Genomic DNA, 16,881 nt, shown 5'->3' on the forward strand with positions numbered 1-16,881 from the left:
CCAGTCAGTCTGACTTTGGTGGTGGGCAAATTATTGTTAACATTTCTGAGAGACAGGATAAGCTGTCACTTAGAAAGGCATGGATTGATCAGGGATAGGGGGCATGGTTTTGTTAGGGGTAGATTGTGTCTTACTTCCTCAAAAAATTCTATTAAGTTAGTAACAAGAAGGATTGATGAGTTAGTGCAGTGAATGTTGTCTACGTGGATTTCAGTAAGACAAGATCCCACATGACAGATTGGTCAGGAAAGTGAGTCCTCATGGTATACAGGGGAATGTGGCAGGTTGGATCCAAAATTGGCTGAGTGATGGGAAAGAAAGCGTAATGGTTGATGGATGTTTTTGCAAATGGGAAATAGTTTCCAGTGGTGTTCCACAGGCCTCAGTGTTGGGGCACTTGCTGTTGGTATATATTAATGATTTAGATTGAAATGTGGGAGGCATGGTTGGGAAATTTGCAGATGACACAAAAATTGGCTGTGTAGCTGATGGTGAAGAGGATAGTTGTCGACTCCAGAATGCTATCAATGGTTTGGTTGAGTGGCGGAGAAGTGGCAAATGGAATTCAACCCAGAAAAGTGCGAGGTAATGCATTTGGGGAGGACAAACAAAGGAAGAGAATTCGCAATAAATGGGAAGTTATTGAGAGAGGTTGAGGAAGTGAGGGACCTTGGAGTGCGTGTCCACAGGTCCTTGAAAGGGGCAGGACAGGTGGACAAGGTGGTAAAGAAAGCGTGTGGAATGCTTTCCTTTATTGGGTGAGGTATTGAATACAAAAGCAGGGATGCAATGTTGGAACTGTGTAAAACACTGGTCAGGCTACAGCTGGAATTTTGTGTACGGTTCTGGTTGCCATATTACAGGAAGGACATAATTGCTCTGGAGAGAGTGCAGAGGAGATTTACAAGAATGTTGCCAGGGTTTGAAAATTGCAGCTGTGAGGAGAGACTGAATAAGACCATAAGACCAGGCTAGGTCTGTTTTCCTTAGAACAGAGGAGGCTAAGGGGTCACCTAATTGAGCTGTACAAAATTATGAGGGGCCTGGATAGGCTAGACAAGGAAGACTTGTTTCCCCTAGCTGAGGGATCAATTACCAGGGGGCATAGATTTAAGGTGATTGGTAGAAGGATTGGAGGGGATATGAGGAAAAACTTTTTCACCAATTCACTGCCTAAGTTGGTGGTTGAGGCTGAAACACTCAACTCATTTAAATGGTGCCTGGATCTGCATCTGAAGTACTGTAACCCGCAAGGCTATGGACCAGGTGTTGGAAAGTGGGATTAAAATGAGTGGCTAGTTTTTTTTTCTTGTTTTTGGCTGGTGCAGACACGATGGGCTGAATGACCACTTTCTGCTTCGTAACTTTTCTATGGTTCCCTTGTTCTACTTTCCTTCTCAGTACTTCCCAGCTAATTCTGCTGGTTGCTTTCTTTTTGCACAAGATTCGATGAGGACCACTAGCTTCAAACTAGGCAATTTCCAGCTGCTTTTCCCTCATGAAATCCAAACTGAGATTAAGCCCTTACTGTATTCCATGTGGTGAATGATGAAGTTCACTTTTTCTCTGCTAAGTGCAGGCCTAACTAACTGTTATTCATTTTGGCTGTCTTCTTTTAGCGAGCTGCAACTGAAAAACTGGTGCAGAAACCACCCAGATCAATTGAAACCAGAGGATCTCCCTAAGCTTCACCATCTACGTGACAATATAGTATGCTCTGGGATGTCTTGAAACAGACCTTTAGATTAAATAATTCCCTCATTTAAAATTCCTTCTTTGATCTAAAGAAAGAAAGAAATTTTACAACTCTCCAGGGTTTACTGAATGTTTTTAAACTAATTTAGCTCTAACTCCCAAAACAAAAACATCTCTCTGAACTGCCCTTACTGCAAGGATTGCAGATGTCATGTCTCCACTAGGTTACAAGCCGGGGCCTCTCATGAATCAGTGAGCATGTTTGGTCTTTTCAGGGTTGCTTTGAGGAGATCCATAAAGCTGTCCTCATGCCACGACCAAATAAAAACAGAAAATGCTGGAAAACTCAGCAGGTCTGAAGAATAGACTCAAAATGTTAACTCTGTTTCTCTCTCCTCAGATGATGCTAGACCTGCTAAGTTTTTCCAGCATTTTCTGTTTTTATTTCAGATTTCTGGCATCCGCAGTGTTTTGCTTTCATCCTGCCATGACCAAGTTGCAAGGAGATCAGTTGCTTTCAGTTTCTGGTGCCAGGCATCTGAGTGACATGTCTTGCCCAGCTGAGTTGGTTTTCAGTAATTGGTGCCTCACTGCTGAGCATGTTGGCTTGGGAGAATATGCTGCTATGGGACCACCTTTCTTGCCACCAGATTTAGAGAATCTTATGAAGGCAGCGCTAGTGGTACTTCTCCAGTGCTTTGGGGTGGCTGCTGTTGGTTGTCAAAGTCTCCAAAGCACGTAGGAGCACAGGGATCACTGCTGCCTGGTAAACCATCATCTCGGGCTTGAGACCCTGGTCCTCAAATACCCTTTTCTTCAGTCGGCTGAATGCTGAGTTGGCACATTAGAGAGTTTTGTTATTCATATCTGCCTTTCGAGATCAGGAAGATACGGAAAGTGGTTCCCATTTTCCAAGATCTCACCGTAAGTCTTTATCAACAGAGTGAGGTGTGCGGTGGGTGCTAGTTGAAAGATGACCTTAGTTTTCCAGGGATTTAGTGAAAGGTCCATTTTCTCATACACTTCAGAGAAGGAGTCAACAATGTCCTGGAGCTCAGTTTCTGAGTGAGCACTCACACAAGCATCATCTGCCTGCTGAGGCTTAATGACTGAGGTTGGAGTGGTTTTGGCTTTGGATTGAAGGCAGTGTTGGTTGAACAGTTTCCCGTTTGTTCTGTACATTACCTCCATGCCTCTAGGTAATTTGCTGGAGGTGAGATATTCTAGCTGTTAACGACCACAGCTGAGCAAGCCAAATCCTAGAGGGAAACTTATCTTACTGATTATAACCCTTTTTTTTTGTATTTTGAAATTGAGGGCAAAAATACTGATCCCAGAAGCATAGAATCCCAGTAACACTTTTAGGATTTTAAAATATTAGAAAATTTATTTACAAGAAGAAAAAAACATAAGCACATAAGATTAAAGTTATGCAGTTGAAACAGTCTTGCAAAACATCCCCAAAGAAACCCACTTGGTCAGAATACACAAGTAAACAACTTGGCAACAGGTCCCTTATCGATTTTTAACCATAAAACCCAATAATATTACCTAAGGCAAAAACTGCTGTCACATTAGTAAAGGTATACTATGTGACTTCTCACCCTTTTCCACCCTGCTGTGGAAATCTAAAAGAAAGGTTCAGAAACAGACTGCTTTCTGAAAACAAAGACTTCTCTGGCTTGAAAACTCGATGGCTGCTTCAAATTCACAACTTTCACAGTTTCTCCCAGCACAGATCTGGTCTCAGGATATCTCCCCCACTCAGCCACACAACTCAACTAATCTTTCCTTAAATATCTTTTTTTCCTTTCATCTTAGAGTCCATTGTTCTCAAACACCTCTTTTTACTCAACTTTTCCAAATATAAGAATCTTTCATGTTTTCCCATTGTCTCCATTTCCAGGTCTAATAAAATTTAATAACCTTCCCTTGTTTACTTATGAAACCTTTGGAAGTTGCAAAATTCCTTGTCTCTCCTAAACTCCCCTTTGGAATTTAATAGCTGAAAAGTCAAGTCCCTATTTATCTCATGATGCACATTTTACCCAGCCTATTTACTTGTAAATCCAACCTCACCAACCTCTCATTACAAATGCATGAACCTAACACCTTTACCTTTCATCTCTCAGTTCCTGCAGAAAAGCTGCCTTTACTAACCTTCCTGCTAATTTATTCAATCATGGATGCACAGACACACACACACACACACACACACACACACACACACAGCCTTCTTTACAGAATACCACCATATCCCCAAAAATATTTTTTAAAAATTTAAGAAATCCATCTTCACACAAAGAGGAAAATAGGGCAAGATGATTGGTGTGATGACGCAGCCTTTGCTTGACCCCGGTCTTCAATGAGTGGTTGTTCCATTGGCGAGGTTCACGGCTTGCATGTCATCATGGAGTAGGTGGAGGATGGTGACAAATTTCTGAGGGCAGACAAATTTGAGGAGGATGCTTCATAAGCATTCACAGTTGACGGAGTCAAAGGCCGTCGTGAGGTTGAAAAAGGCCATGTACAGCGGTTGGTGCTGTTCCTTGCAATTTTCTTGGATTTGCCGCACAGTGAGGATCACTTCTGTGGTGCCTCTCAATGAATGAAAACCACACTGCAACTCTGGAAGGAGCTCTTTGGCCACTAGGAGGGGGCAATTGAGCAGGATCCTTGCAATGATCTTCTCTGTGGAAGACAGCAGGGATACTCCTCTATAGTTACAGCAATTAGACTTGTCTCCCCTCTTAAATAGTGTCACGATCAGAGCATCCCTCAGATCCCCTGGCATGGACTCCTCTTCCCAAAACAGCAGGTGGGCTGGAGTGAGGCTGCCACTAAAGCCACCAATTATCTGCCACCATTGCTAATGAATCTTATCCTCCCTTGTATTTTAAATGCAGTCTTTAAATAATTTTGGGTGTTAAATTGTATTATTTTACTTTAAATTTCACACATCCTTCCTACTACCCTCTTAGGTGGATGTAAAGGTCTCATAGCACAATATTCAAAGAATAGCTGGGGAGTGACCCGGAATGTATTAGTCAATATTTACCCCTCAACCAACACTACTAAAACATTACAAAAACAGAATTACCTGGAAAAACTCAGCAGGTCTGGCAGCATCGGCAGAGAAGAAAAGAGTTGATGTTTCAAGTCCTCATGATCCTTCAACAGAACTGGGTGATGCTACCAGACCTGCTGAGTTTTTCCAGGAAATTCTGTTTTTGTTTTGGATTTCCAGCATCCGCAGTTTTTTGTTTTTATCTTTTTGTTTTTATTACTACTAAAACATTATTTAGCTATTACCATGTTGCTGTTTGCTGGGCATAAATGGCTGCCATATTTCCTACTTTATAACAATGATGAAACTTTAAAAGGACTTCATGCTTTGGGATGCCCTGTGGTTCTGAAAGGTACAAGCTTTTCTTTTTACCCCTTGAATGAGTTGTGTCCTGAGCCTTCCTGTCCTCTTGCATTTACTCCTGCAAACTTTGCTGCATCACCCAATATGTGACTCTTTTAAATCACTACCTACACATTGTATGGTGCCAGTTTTGGAGCTGGTGCTTGCAAAAGTGACAGTGAGCGACAATTGGAGCATCCTCCTCCTCTGCTGACAAAAATAGCCTCGTATTTGTGCAGGACCTCGAAAGAGGACAAAGAAAGTGCTGAATAGTAGGCAGTGGTAAGTTGTTGCAAATGACTGGCTGCTAATGATGCAGAGTACAACTCAGTGATAAGGGAAGTGGATAGTTAGATGGCTAAGAAAATTCTTTCCTCTTGCCTCACCATCCGCTACTGCTTTGGCTAACCCTCTATCCTATGTATCTGTAGCTGTCTCTTCTGCTGATATGATGACTTGAAAGGATGATGTACCTCTACCAGTATGGATCTTCCCCCTAACGTGTGTGAGTTGATTCCTCAAGATGAAAGGAAGTGATATGTTGAAGTTGTGAACATCTGTGTGTGAATAGTTTAACTGGTGCTAGGAAGAAACATCAGGTTTGTGTAAAATGGAACAATTAATTAGGAGAGCAGTGGCAGAATATCGAAGTGGCAGCAGGAGGAATAACATGAATTGTGTTGTGAATAAATGAGAGGTATGTAAAGCAGTGTAGTCAAACCATTCAGTGCTTTACAGTAAAGTGGTGCAGGACCTAGAAAGATATGGGAACACTTCCCCTTACAGTTTTCCCTCCAAATTACAGACTGACTTTATCCCTATTCCTGCACCGTTACTGGGTCAAACATGTGGAACTCCCTCCCAAACAGCGCTAAGGGTTTACCTACTCCACACAGAAGGCAGGACTGTGCTGTTTGAGGAGCTAAGCTTTTTCCACTGACACGTTCTGCCATCTTGGACCATCCATGCCGAGCAGTGTGGCGCAGCTCTTCCTCTCTTATGCTGGGAAGAGGATGTTTTATTAAAGTCTACAGGACACTGTTTAAAAAGCGGAGTGCTCTCTCAGTGCATGTATCCTCCCATCTAGCACAAAAATAACACCTTCAACTAAGCTCCAATAACACACACTTAAGTTCCTGTTTAAAAGTAAAAACAAGCTGGAAATTATGTTGGATTGTTGCCCAAGATTCCTTTCCCAAAAAATGTCCAAATTACCTAATTACAAGCAGACTTCATACTGACAGTTCAGCTTTCTGAATTGAGGCACAGACCTAAAAATGGCTCCTGATTATGTTGTTAAATGAGTAATCTAGCTGCCCACCTTTTTCACACCTGTTTTGACTGTAATTTAAGGCTAGGTGTGAGATTTTCAAGTCTCCCATCTCACCTTTTGATATAGTCTGTGTTTTTAATTCATTCTTGGGATGTGGGCAATAACTGCAAGGCCAGCAGTTATCACCCATCCCTAATTGCCCTTGAGAAGGTGTTGCTGAGCGGCCTTCTGTGTGGAGTAGGTAAACCCTTAGCGCTGTTTGGGAGAGGGTTCCACATGTTTGACCCAGTAACAGTGAAGGAACAGGGATAAAGTCAGTCTGTAATTTGGAGGGAAACGTGTAAGGGGAAGTGTTCCCATATCTTTCTAGGTCAGGTTTGTCCAACTTTTTCATGTGGGGGGCCTCATTCCATTTTTTTCTCATTCAAGGAGCAATGAGCAAATTTCGGAAAGATAAAGTTTTAAAACCTGAAGTATGAAATGAAATAACTTGCTGAGCAAAAGACATGTCAAAGTAATAAATTGATCATTTAAAAGCAAGAATAATGATGACCATCCGAGTGTGTAAGGGTGCCTGTTTGTCTGGCTCACTCCCAGTCTCAAGGTGCTCACTTACTCACCTTGGCCCGCTGTAAGTGTGGGTGAAAGTGCGTGTTGGTGTGTGGGGTTAAGAGTGAATGAGAACCCTGAGATTGGAAGTGAGACACCTCTTTCACTCGCACGCTCACACACTTGTATTCATGCTCACATACTCATGCACTCGCGTGCGCACACACACGCATATGCACCCACCCACACACACGCATATCCACCCACACACACGCATATGCACTCACACACACGCATATGCACTCACACACATGCATATGCACTCACACACACGCATATGCACTCACACACGCATATGCACTCACACACACGCATATGCACTCACACACACGCATATGCACTCACACACACGCATATGCACTCACACACACACGCACTCACACAATCTCATGCAGACGCACTCACACAATCTCATGCAGACGCACTGTCACAATCTCATGCAGACGCACTCTCACAATCTCATGCAGACGCACTCTCACAACCTCATGCAGACGCACTCACACAGCCTCATGCATACGCACTCACACAACCTCACGCATACGCACTCACACAACCTCACACATACGCACTCACACAACCTCACACATACGCACTCTCAGAACCTCACGCATACACACTCACACAACCTCATGCATATGCACTCTCACAACCTCATGCACACGCACTCACACAACCTCATGCACAAGCACTCACACAACCTCATGCACACGCACTCACACAACCTCATGCACACGCACTCACACAACCTCAGGCACACGCACTCACACAACCTCATGCACACGCACTCACACAACCTCATGCACACGCACTCACAACCTCATGCACACGCACTCACACAACCTCATGCACACACACTCACACAACCTCATGCACATGCACTCACACAACCTCATGCACACGCACTCACACAACCTCATGCACACGCACTCACACAACCTCATGCACACGCACTCACACAACCTCATGCACACGCACTCACAACCTCATGCACACGCACTCACAACCTCATGCACACGCACTCACAACCTCATGCACACGCACTCACAACCTCATGCACACGCACTCACACAACCTCATGCACACGCACTCATACAACCACATGCATACGCACTCACACAACCTCATGTATATGCACTCACAGCCTCATACCTATGCACTCATGCACACACTCTCACACTCTCTCACTCTCATACTCACTCTCACACAAACACTCACACAAATGCACTCTCTCACACACACTCTCACTCACATACACTCTCTCACAGGCACTCACACACACACACACTCTCAACAGTCTCACACGCACTCTGTCTCACACTCACACACACACACACTCATTCTCTCAAACACACTCATGCACGCACTCGTACACACACACTCATATATACATTCATATGCATGCACACTTACTCACCATACTGCACATGCACTCTCATGCACATGCACTCTCACGCACGCACTCATATACGCATTCATATGTATGCACACTTACTCTCACACACTGCACACACTCTCTCACGCACTCACACTCTCGCACACGCACACACACACAAACTCCAGTGAGCCCTGCTCTACCTGACCCCACTCTTGCTCTGGCTCCCCCCAGCCCTGCTCCTACTCTGGGTCTCCTGGTCCCACTCTCTCCCCAGCCCCACACTTGCTCTCACTCTGGGCCCTGCAATCTATCTTGAAAACTTAACCTTATCATTGTTTACTGTTCATCCAGCCGCAAGCTGGTTCTCCCTGCTTCAGGAATCTCATCACTAAAATAACTGCAATATTATCAAAGTGCGAACAGTTGACTGAAACTACTTGAAGATGTAACTTTGCCTGAAATCAGCATAGCATTTTAAATCGGTTACTTATTGAGCTGCCCGCAGTAATCTACACACTTAATACATTATAAGTGGTGCCATGTGCAATTGACTCCTATGATAGTGGTACATGTTAATTACATGATATGGGTGGCAGCCCATGATAAACATGGTCGGTGTCAGTGGTGGTGACTGTACCTATTGACATTGTGGGTATGTTGCTGACAGCCAACAGTGGTGGATATGTTTACAACACTAAAATTATATCCACAGGAAAGAATTACCCAATAAGAGTCAGGTTTTATTCAGCTACAACGGCAGATTTGAAAAAGATGTTTGTGTAGGTTTTAAGCACAAGCAAGATGATTGGGCTCCAGAAATATTGTACAGTTGGACAAAAAGCATTTGCACATTAAGTAGATTCTGAAGCCTATTTTTAAAGCTATGTTTTTTAATACTTTCTGTTGATGATCATAGATATTGGGCTTTGTCGATTCTCTATTGGCTGTACAGACGAGTAAAATAGTTCTGAATTTCCTTGCCTTCAAGGCCAATGCAGCTCTGTGTCAAAATGATAAGACATATAGCTTTCTGTGAATGTAAGATTACACAGAGTTTCCAGATACCACTGAGGTAGGAACTCCAGATCTCTGAGTCCTTCCATCAGTTAGGTTTGGAAGCAACTATAATGATATGAGAAATTGTCTACTGCTTTGTCACTGAAGCATCTCCACTGACTGATGTGTTTCCATTTAAAACTTGGTATGTTGTTTTATTTTTGCTCCCTCAAGTTAATGCAATGTTTTTACGCTGTCTCCTCGGTCAGTTAACATTTCTACAGAAATTATTAGTACTTGAGTTTGGTCAAATTGGCAGGAGGGGCACCAGCAAAATCCTGGAAGGTTTTTTGCCCAGACCTTTGCTAATGTTGCTCTTTGGTCAGGTGATGAAAATCAGCAGGGCTTTCATTCAGGCAGTTTCCCTTTACTAGAAAAGTAAAGATTACTGTCGCAGTAATTGTGTTCTGACAAACAAATTTTCCAGGTTGTTCACTGTGCTACCAGTTAGGAATCAAATTCTAGATATTCGAAAATAATCCATACAGCAGTTTACTTTTTAAGCAGTGCATGTCATGGTTTGAAATTAACTTTCGGCAGTTGGCACATTATTAATGACCACTGATATTAGGATTGAGAGGTGGTAAGTGGTTTTTATATAGAATTAAATTCAGGTTTTGCTGGAATGGGGACCTCTTTTGGTGTGCTCTTTTAGTTGGACTTATGAGTGCACATTTAGATTTTAATATTAGGGCCTTCTGTCACTTGTTCTATGTTCTATGTTCTTTCACAGAGTGCTGACCCTTGTTCTGCTATTAACACATTCTGCTCTCTTACCTTAATGCCACTATCAACACCTTCTTTAGTCTTCACCACTACCATTAACACTCCCTTTGTCTTGTGTTCATAACATCTTTATCGATCTCTCCTTAGCCCCCACCTATCGCTGACCTTCTATTATGCTTTCCCTGCTCCACACCCCCCACCACCCCTCTTTAACAGTATAAATTCCATCACATTTCTACTTCTCTTTAGGCTGAAGAAGAGTCATACGGACTCGAAATGTTAACTCTCTCTTTCTCTCCACAGACGCTGTCAGACCTGCTGAGTTTTTCCAGCATTTTCTATTTTTGTTTCTGCAGTATTTTACTTTTACCTTAGATGTTAACATTGTTTTGCCCAGAAGTTGCTGGAGGTGCAAGCTCAAAATGGTGATGTGTGATAGGGCATCTGGGATCTTAAGCATACAATGAAACAAACCTTATGTTTGCAATGAGACTTCAGGACTGAGAAATGAACAGAAAGAGGTCTGAGAAAGAGGGTAAATTCGATGTCAAATCAGATACAGAAAGAGAAATAAAGATTTTATTAAGGAAGAAAAGAAAAAAAAGGACAAATAAAAAAATGAAAAGATTTAAAAGTTTTTATTTTTAAAAATCTCAAACCAATTCTCAAGCCGAACTAAAATAATCAGACTTCGTACTTATTATTCTTCAGCCTGTACAGGAATTCTTGATTAACAGTTATTGATAATTATCACATCGTTAAAATGGTAATTGCTAATAGTTATTAGACTTTCTGTAAGTTTAATGTGTAATTAATGAGCAAATGCAGTGACTTCATGAAAAGTCCCAGGAAGGTTAAGACTGAGATACCATTTTTGTGAAGCTAAGGGCAGAGTGGCGGAAATTGGCCAACAACTGTGGCGATTCGCAATTCTTAGGGTGTCTCTTCATCACCATGAGATGCTGCCCAATTTGTGCATTAATAACAATGTGCACCATTTAGGTGCCATTATGTCTATCTAAGCCATAGAAATTATACCTGGCTGTCAGGTCCAATCAGTTAGTCCTAGTGTTAATCATCCACAATTTACATATAGGTATAAAATTAATTAAAAGTCTATTCGAAATCTTTGTAAAATTGATGGATCACATGACAGTGCAGTGCATTTTCAGTTGTCGCCTGTCTAATGGACCGGCAGCGTTAATTTACTTTCCTGATGTACATAAAAAAATGCTGCGACTTATATGCCGTATTTTATGATAATTAGGGTTATATAGGTCCCCTTTCAGGAAGATGGATTGAATAAGACCTTTTTCATTTTTTTGAGTTATAACCCAGGTTTTCAAGGAAAATGGAATTCTGTCCCTTTATATCTTGAGTTTTACAGTGCATGACAAGTGTAATTTAAAAAGTACAAACATAATTTACCTAACAGTCCTTGCTTGAAAGCTGTCGGCACAAGTTTTTGGTCAGTTTAATTAATCCAGTGATGGCTGGTGCGCTGTGTAATTTTCTCCACTGTCACTTTCCTCTTGATTTAAAGGGGTTATTTTCACTGGTGTCGCTGTCTGTTGATTTAGTGATGGCAAAAGCTAATTTTGACTGGTATTTCGGATAACTGCACTGATTATACATGCTGAGAGATGAGATTATTTAAATTGCACAGGAACAAAGCACTTCTGCTCTGTGGTCTTGCTGATGTTTAATTTTTTTGTGTATTAAAAGGGAAACATCCTGAGTTTTGTATTTTATCCAAGGCCAAGCAAGTTTAAGATGCGCCTTGTATCATCAGATCACAGGACATAGAAAATAGGGGCAGGAGTAGGCCATTTGGCCCCTCGAGCCTGCTCCACCATGCAACTAAATCATGGCTGATCTTCTATTTCGATGCCATTTTCCTGCACTATCTCCATATCTCTTGATCAAGTAACTGTGGTCTGGAGAGAAGCTGAAGTACAACATTGTGTACAGCACTGAGATGTATATAGATCAGTAAATAATCAAGAGTGTTCTTTTATGAAAAGCAGTCTATGGTAGCATTTTTAGGGAAACAGGCAAACCCTAAAGAAACCCCATCTAGACCCCAAACTTAAGATGAAACATGGTGGCAGTGGACAGAGCATAAAAGACCCAGAAAAAGTGAAGACTGCAGAACTGAAAGACCTACAACCTCTTGGAAAAAGGACAAGAAGAAAAAAGGTTAAAGACTCACCTAAGAATGGAGCATTGTGGGTGTATCAGATGGAAACTGGCACATGGAAAAGACCCAGAGTCCAGACAGCAGCAAGTACAGATAACAATTTACAAGGCAAAATACTGAAGCAGCAACAGATCCAGATCTTAGCACAAGCATGGAGTCTACATTGGAGTGCTTGCAACAGGTTCAACACAGGGACAGTTGGAGAAAGTTCTGTATCTCCAGATAGAGAACAGTTTTAGGTTTGCCAAAGAAGGAACAAAAAGATCAGGCCAGTACTTTACTCTATGCAAAAGGAGCGATTGCAGATGATGTAATAGTGAGACAGGGAGTCGGCGGGGCTTCAAGCTTATACAATGAAGTCCCTCCAGGCATTCGATGTTTACTTCAGTGTCCAAAAAAATTTGATTATTGAGCGAGTGAAATTTAACAAGAAACAAAATCCAGTTGAATGCATGGATTCATTCATAAATGACCTGTATAGGCTTTTGGATAATTGTGACTACGGGATTCTCTGGGATGAATTAATACGAGATCATATAGTGGTTGAGGTCTTATATGAAATCCTTTCAGACCTCTTAAAAATGAGAGAAGATTTAACTTTCACAAAAGTAGTACAAATAGTGCGACAGACCAAGCTTAGGAAGTTAAACAGAGTGGTTGTTCATGGGGAAACTGATGCCCCTTGGAAAAAAATGAATGAAGCCATTCAATATGTCGGACAAAAAAGAGTGCAATGAAGCAAAACCCCGTGAAATCGAGAAAAGGTATGCCAACCACCACCTTGAGATGCGCTCGGTGTGGCAGGAAAGTCCTTGCACAAGCTGGAAGAATACCCAGTAGGGGGAGCAGCCATAGCTGTGAAAAGTTTGGATACTTTAAAAAATTTCTGCCGCTCTAAAATACAAGTAGCTCACCGGAAGAAAGAGAAAATAACAAGGCCAAATCAAATTCAAAAAGTTGAAGAGCTACAGAAAAAAACAAATAACGTTCTTAGGATAAATTAACAAAACAGAAAAGACTGGAGCATGAAATTAGAAGTTGATGGCCATCTCTCAGAATTTGAGCTAGCTGGCACAGCTGTTTCAGCATTATCTGATGAACTAAGGTGGCTTAAAAATATCATGTTACAGCTATCCTCCATCCAGTTGCAAGGTTCAGCAGAGACTACACTGAAAGTAATAGGCCAACACTTGGCAAGATTAAGATACTAGGATAAAGAAATGATTGAACCTCTCTATGTTATACAGAACTAGTAGTCATCATTATTGAGCAGAAAAGCATCCTTGTGGTGGTTTACAAGGTTGATGAAATCGTTGATGAGCAGTCCAGTAATTTATCCAGAAAGGGATTTCCATCCCTACTTTCAGGCTTAGGGAAGCTGAAGACAGAATATAATGTAACCATAAAGGTGAATGCTAAGCCTGTATGTCTCTTTACCACGAGTAAGGTCCTTCACCCCATCTTAGACAAAGTCAAGAGCGAGATTGAACACATGGTACAACAAGGGGTCATCTCTTCAGTAACCATACTGACAAAGTTCTGGAATGGTCACAGTACCAGAATCTGTGCGGACTTGACCGAATTAAACAAATCAGTAGAGGGCGAGATCCACCTGATGGCTTCAGTGGAAGACAGTGTCACCAAATTAGCAAAAAGCACACTCTTCACACAATTAGATGCTAACAATGGCTTTGGCAGTTGCCCTTGAACAAAGAATCCTGATTACTAACTACTTTTAGCATCCTATTTGGTTGTTATTGTTTTAACAGTTTACCATTTGGAATTGCTTATGTACCTGAGATATTCCAAAAACAAAGTCTCAGACCCTGGAAGGCATGGAAGGTGTCATATGCCATATGGACAACATTCTCATACACTGTTCATCGAGAGAAGAACATGACCGTTGAGTGAGAGCAGTTCTCAAAGTTCTACGTGAAGCAGGTTTGACATTAAACGACAAATGTGAATTTGTAAAGCCTATGATAAAATTCTTAGGCCACATTGTGCAAGCTTTGGAAATTACTGCCAACCCGCAGAAAACCAAGGCCATTAGAGAGTTCTCACAGCCTAAAAGTATCGTAGTTATACAAAGATTGCTTGGGATGGTCAATCAAATAGGCAAGTTCCTACCAAACTTGCTGGGAATCAATGAGCCGTTACGACATCTGTTGACACAAGGTCAACCGTGGTGCTGGAACATGGACCAGAAAAAAGTTTTTGACGAGATCAAAAATCTCCTAATTTCACCAGAAATTCCAGCACACTATGATCCAGATTTGCCAAGAATTGTAGCAGTGGATGCATCACATACTGGCTTGGGCGCAATGTTGTTTCAAGTTCAAAAAGCTGGACAAAGAAAACCAATTCATTACACCTCAAGATCTTGCACACAGACACAGAGAAAAGGTATGCAGCCATTGAGAAAGCAGCATTAGCAGCATCATAGACCTGCAAGAAATAAGCTGATGATGTAATTGAATTAAGGTTTAAGATTGAAACTGACCACAAATCTTTGGTTACTCTTAACTTAAAGGATGTTGCAAAAATGCCATCTAGAATTCAATGTTTTAGACTGATGGGATATGATTCATTTACCGAGTATGTTCAAGAGAAGTACCAAACAACGCAGATGCATTATAAAGAATTCCAGTGGGAGGAGTCAAACTGGAAGATTTAAATTTTATTGAGGAAGTGGAAGCATACACTTTGCTCATTACTAAGCACTTAGCCATGGAAAATGTTGTGTTCTTATGTTCTAAAAGAGATTACAAGTGATTAAGCAAGCACAATAACCCAAATAAAAGAGTATTGCCAGATTGGATGGCTGACTTATACTCCATTTCTTCAAACAGACAAGACATCTCAATCATTGATGATATCTTCGTTTTTAACAACAGATTAGTCATCCTTAAAACACTTCGACTTGAAATTCTCCAGAAAATCCATTAAGTTCACTTGGGGATAGCGAAATGCAGAGCAAGAGCCCAACTGTCAGTTTGGTGGCCAGACACTAGTCATTCCATTGAAGGGTTAATCATGAATTGCCTTACATGTGCAGTGAATAGCCAACACCAAAGCGAATCACTGGCACTCTCCACTTTTCCTCCGTGGGAGTGTGTGGAATTGATTTATTTGAGTTTAAAGGCAAAGTTTTCATCATCGTCATTGACTACTACTCCATTTGGTTTGAAGTGAGTAGACTGCACATCACAATGGAGACAGCCATTACATCACTGAAAAGAATCCTTGCAACATATGGTGTCCTGGACTTTGTGGTGTCAGACAGCAGTTCTCAGTTTGTTAACATGCTGTTCCACAGCTTTATACGAAAATATGATTTCATGCATAGGAACATAAGAAATAGGAGCAAGAATGTGAGTAGTTCGTTGAGATATCCTTAGTTGAATGGAGAAGCAGAAAGAGGAGCTTGAACAATCAAGGAATTAATGAAAAAGATCAAAGATACTAACTTAGTCCTTCTTAACCACAGAACCTTACCGCTAAAAAACGGATTCAAGCTGTCAGAATTATTGATGGGAAGATGGCTGCGAACACAACTTCCAACAAAAACTGCAAACTAACATTACCACAGATGATTATGAGAGAGTTAGGAAGCATGAGGAGAGCAGCAAAGAGACAGTCAAGCTTGTAACTTCAACTTCAGGCACAGAGACAAGAAAGTGCTACAAGTGTTACAGATCAGGTAGAGGATGTGGATATGAGATCAAAAAAAGAAGGCATTGTAACAGCCGAGATCTTATAGAATCAAAACAGACCAGGGAAATATCAGAAGGAATTGAAGAGCCTTGATATCATTGGGAAGGAAACCAATGGAACCTTGGACTTATTATCTAGATCCAGACAGAGACAAGGAACCAGAAACTAGTAGAAACTCCACAGCCAATCAAGTGGAAGACACTCCTATTGAAAGACAAGAGAGTGCAGTCTGTCCTCCACCTTAAAATTAAATCAGGACCAGATATGGGAGATTGGCCAAAGCACCTCAAAGATTAACCCTGTGAAGTCTGAGATTTTGGGGGCAGTTGTAGGAGGATGCACATGTTGAGATAAAGATGGTGGGGGAAAATGTTGTGTGAATGGTTAACATTAGAAGCACCTGATACTGATGTAACTATGATGTAATGTCACATGTTAAGCAACCACGATCTAGAGGGAAGCAGAAGTACAACCTCGTGTCGAGCACTGAGATGTATATAGATTTGTAAATAAATAAGAATGGTTTTTACAAATAACAGTCTAAGGCAGTATTCTTAGGGAAACAGGCAAACCCTAAAGAAATCCCATCTGGACCCCAAACTCGAGACGAAACAACCCCCCCTTGGGTGCCTGAGACCAGAGATTTCCCAATATAATGGGAGTGAGTTGGTTATTATTGAATTAAATTCTAAATTTCTTCTAATTTTCCCCCATTTCTTTGTGAAAAAAATGGTCAAAATGCCAAAACATAGGCCATGATTTAATGTGGCTGATGGGTGTCTTACCCACAGACTTACAGCTAGTAGGAACCCCATGTCGCT

The 16,881-nt window shown here is 41.5% G+C and overlaps 1 protein-coding gene across 5 annotated transcripts in view; it reads left to right on the plus strand.

Annotated features, from left to right (window-relative positions):
- Window positions 1-16,881, plus strand: part of galnt11 (UDP-N-acetyl-alpha-D-galactosamine:polypeptide N-acetylgalactosaminyltransferase 11 (GalNAc-T11)) — a 199,747-nt gene that overhangs the window by 27,771 nt on the left and 155,095 nt on the right. For 2 of the 5 annotated variants that reach the window (XM_041183554.1, XM_041183556.1), the window contains exon 1: window positions 9,458-9,562. The exons of the other annotated variants lie outside the window; for them this stretch is intronic. The gene's annotated coding sequence lies outside the window, so the exon portion shown is untranslated. Of the gene's footprint in view, window positions 1-9,457; window positions 9,563-16,881 lie in introns of those variants that run through there. 5 annotated transcript variants of the gene reach the window in all.

This window comes from Carcharodon carcharias, chromosome 3, assembly GCF_017639515.1.
Source record: "Carcharodon carcharias isolate sCarCar2 chromosome 3, sCarCar2.pri, whole genome shotgun sequence".
Lineage (NCBI taxonomy): Eukaryota > Metazoa > Chordata > Chondrichthyes > Lamniformes > Lamnidae > Carcharodon > Carcharodon carcharias.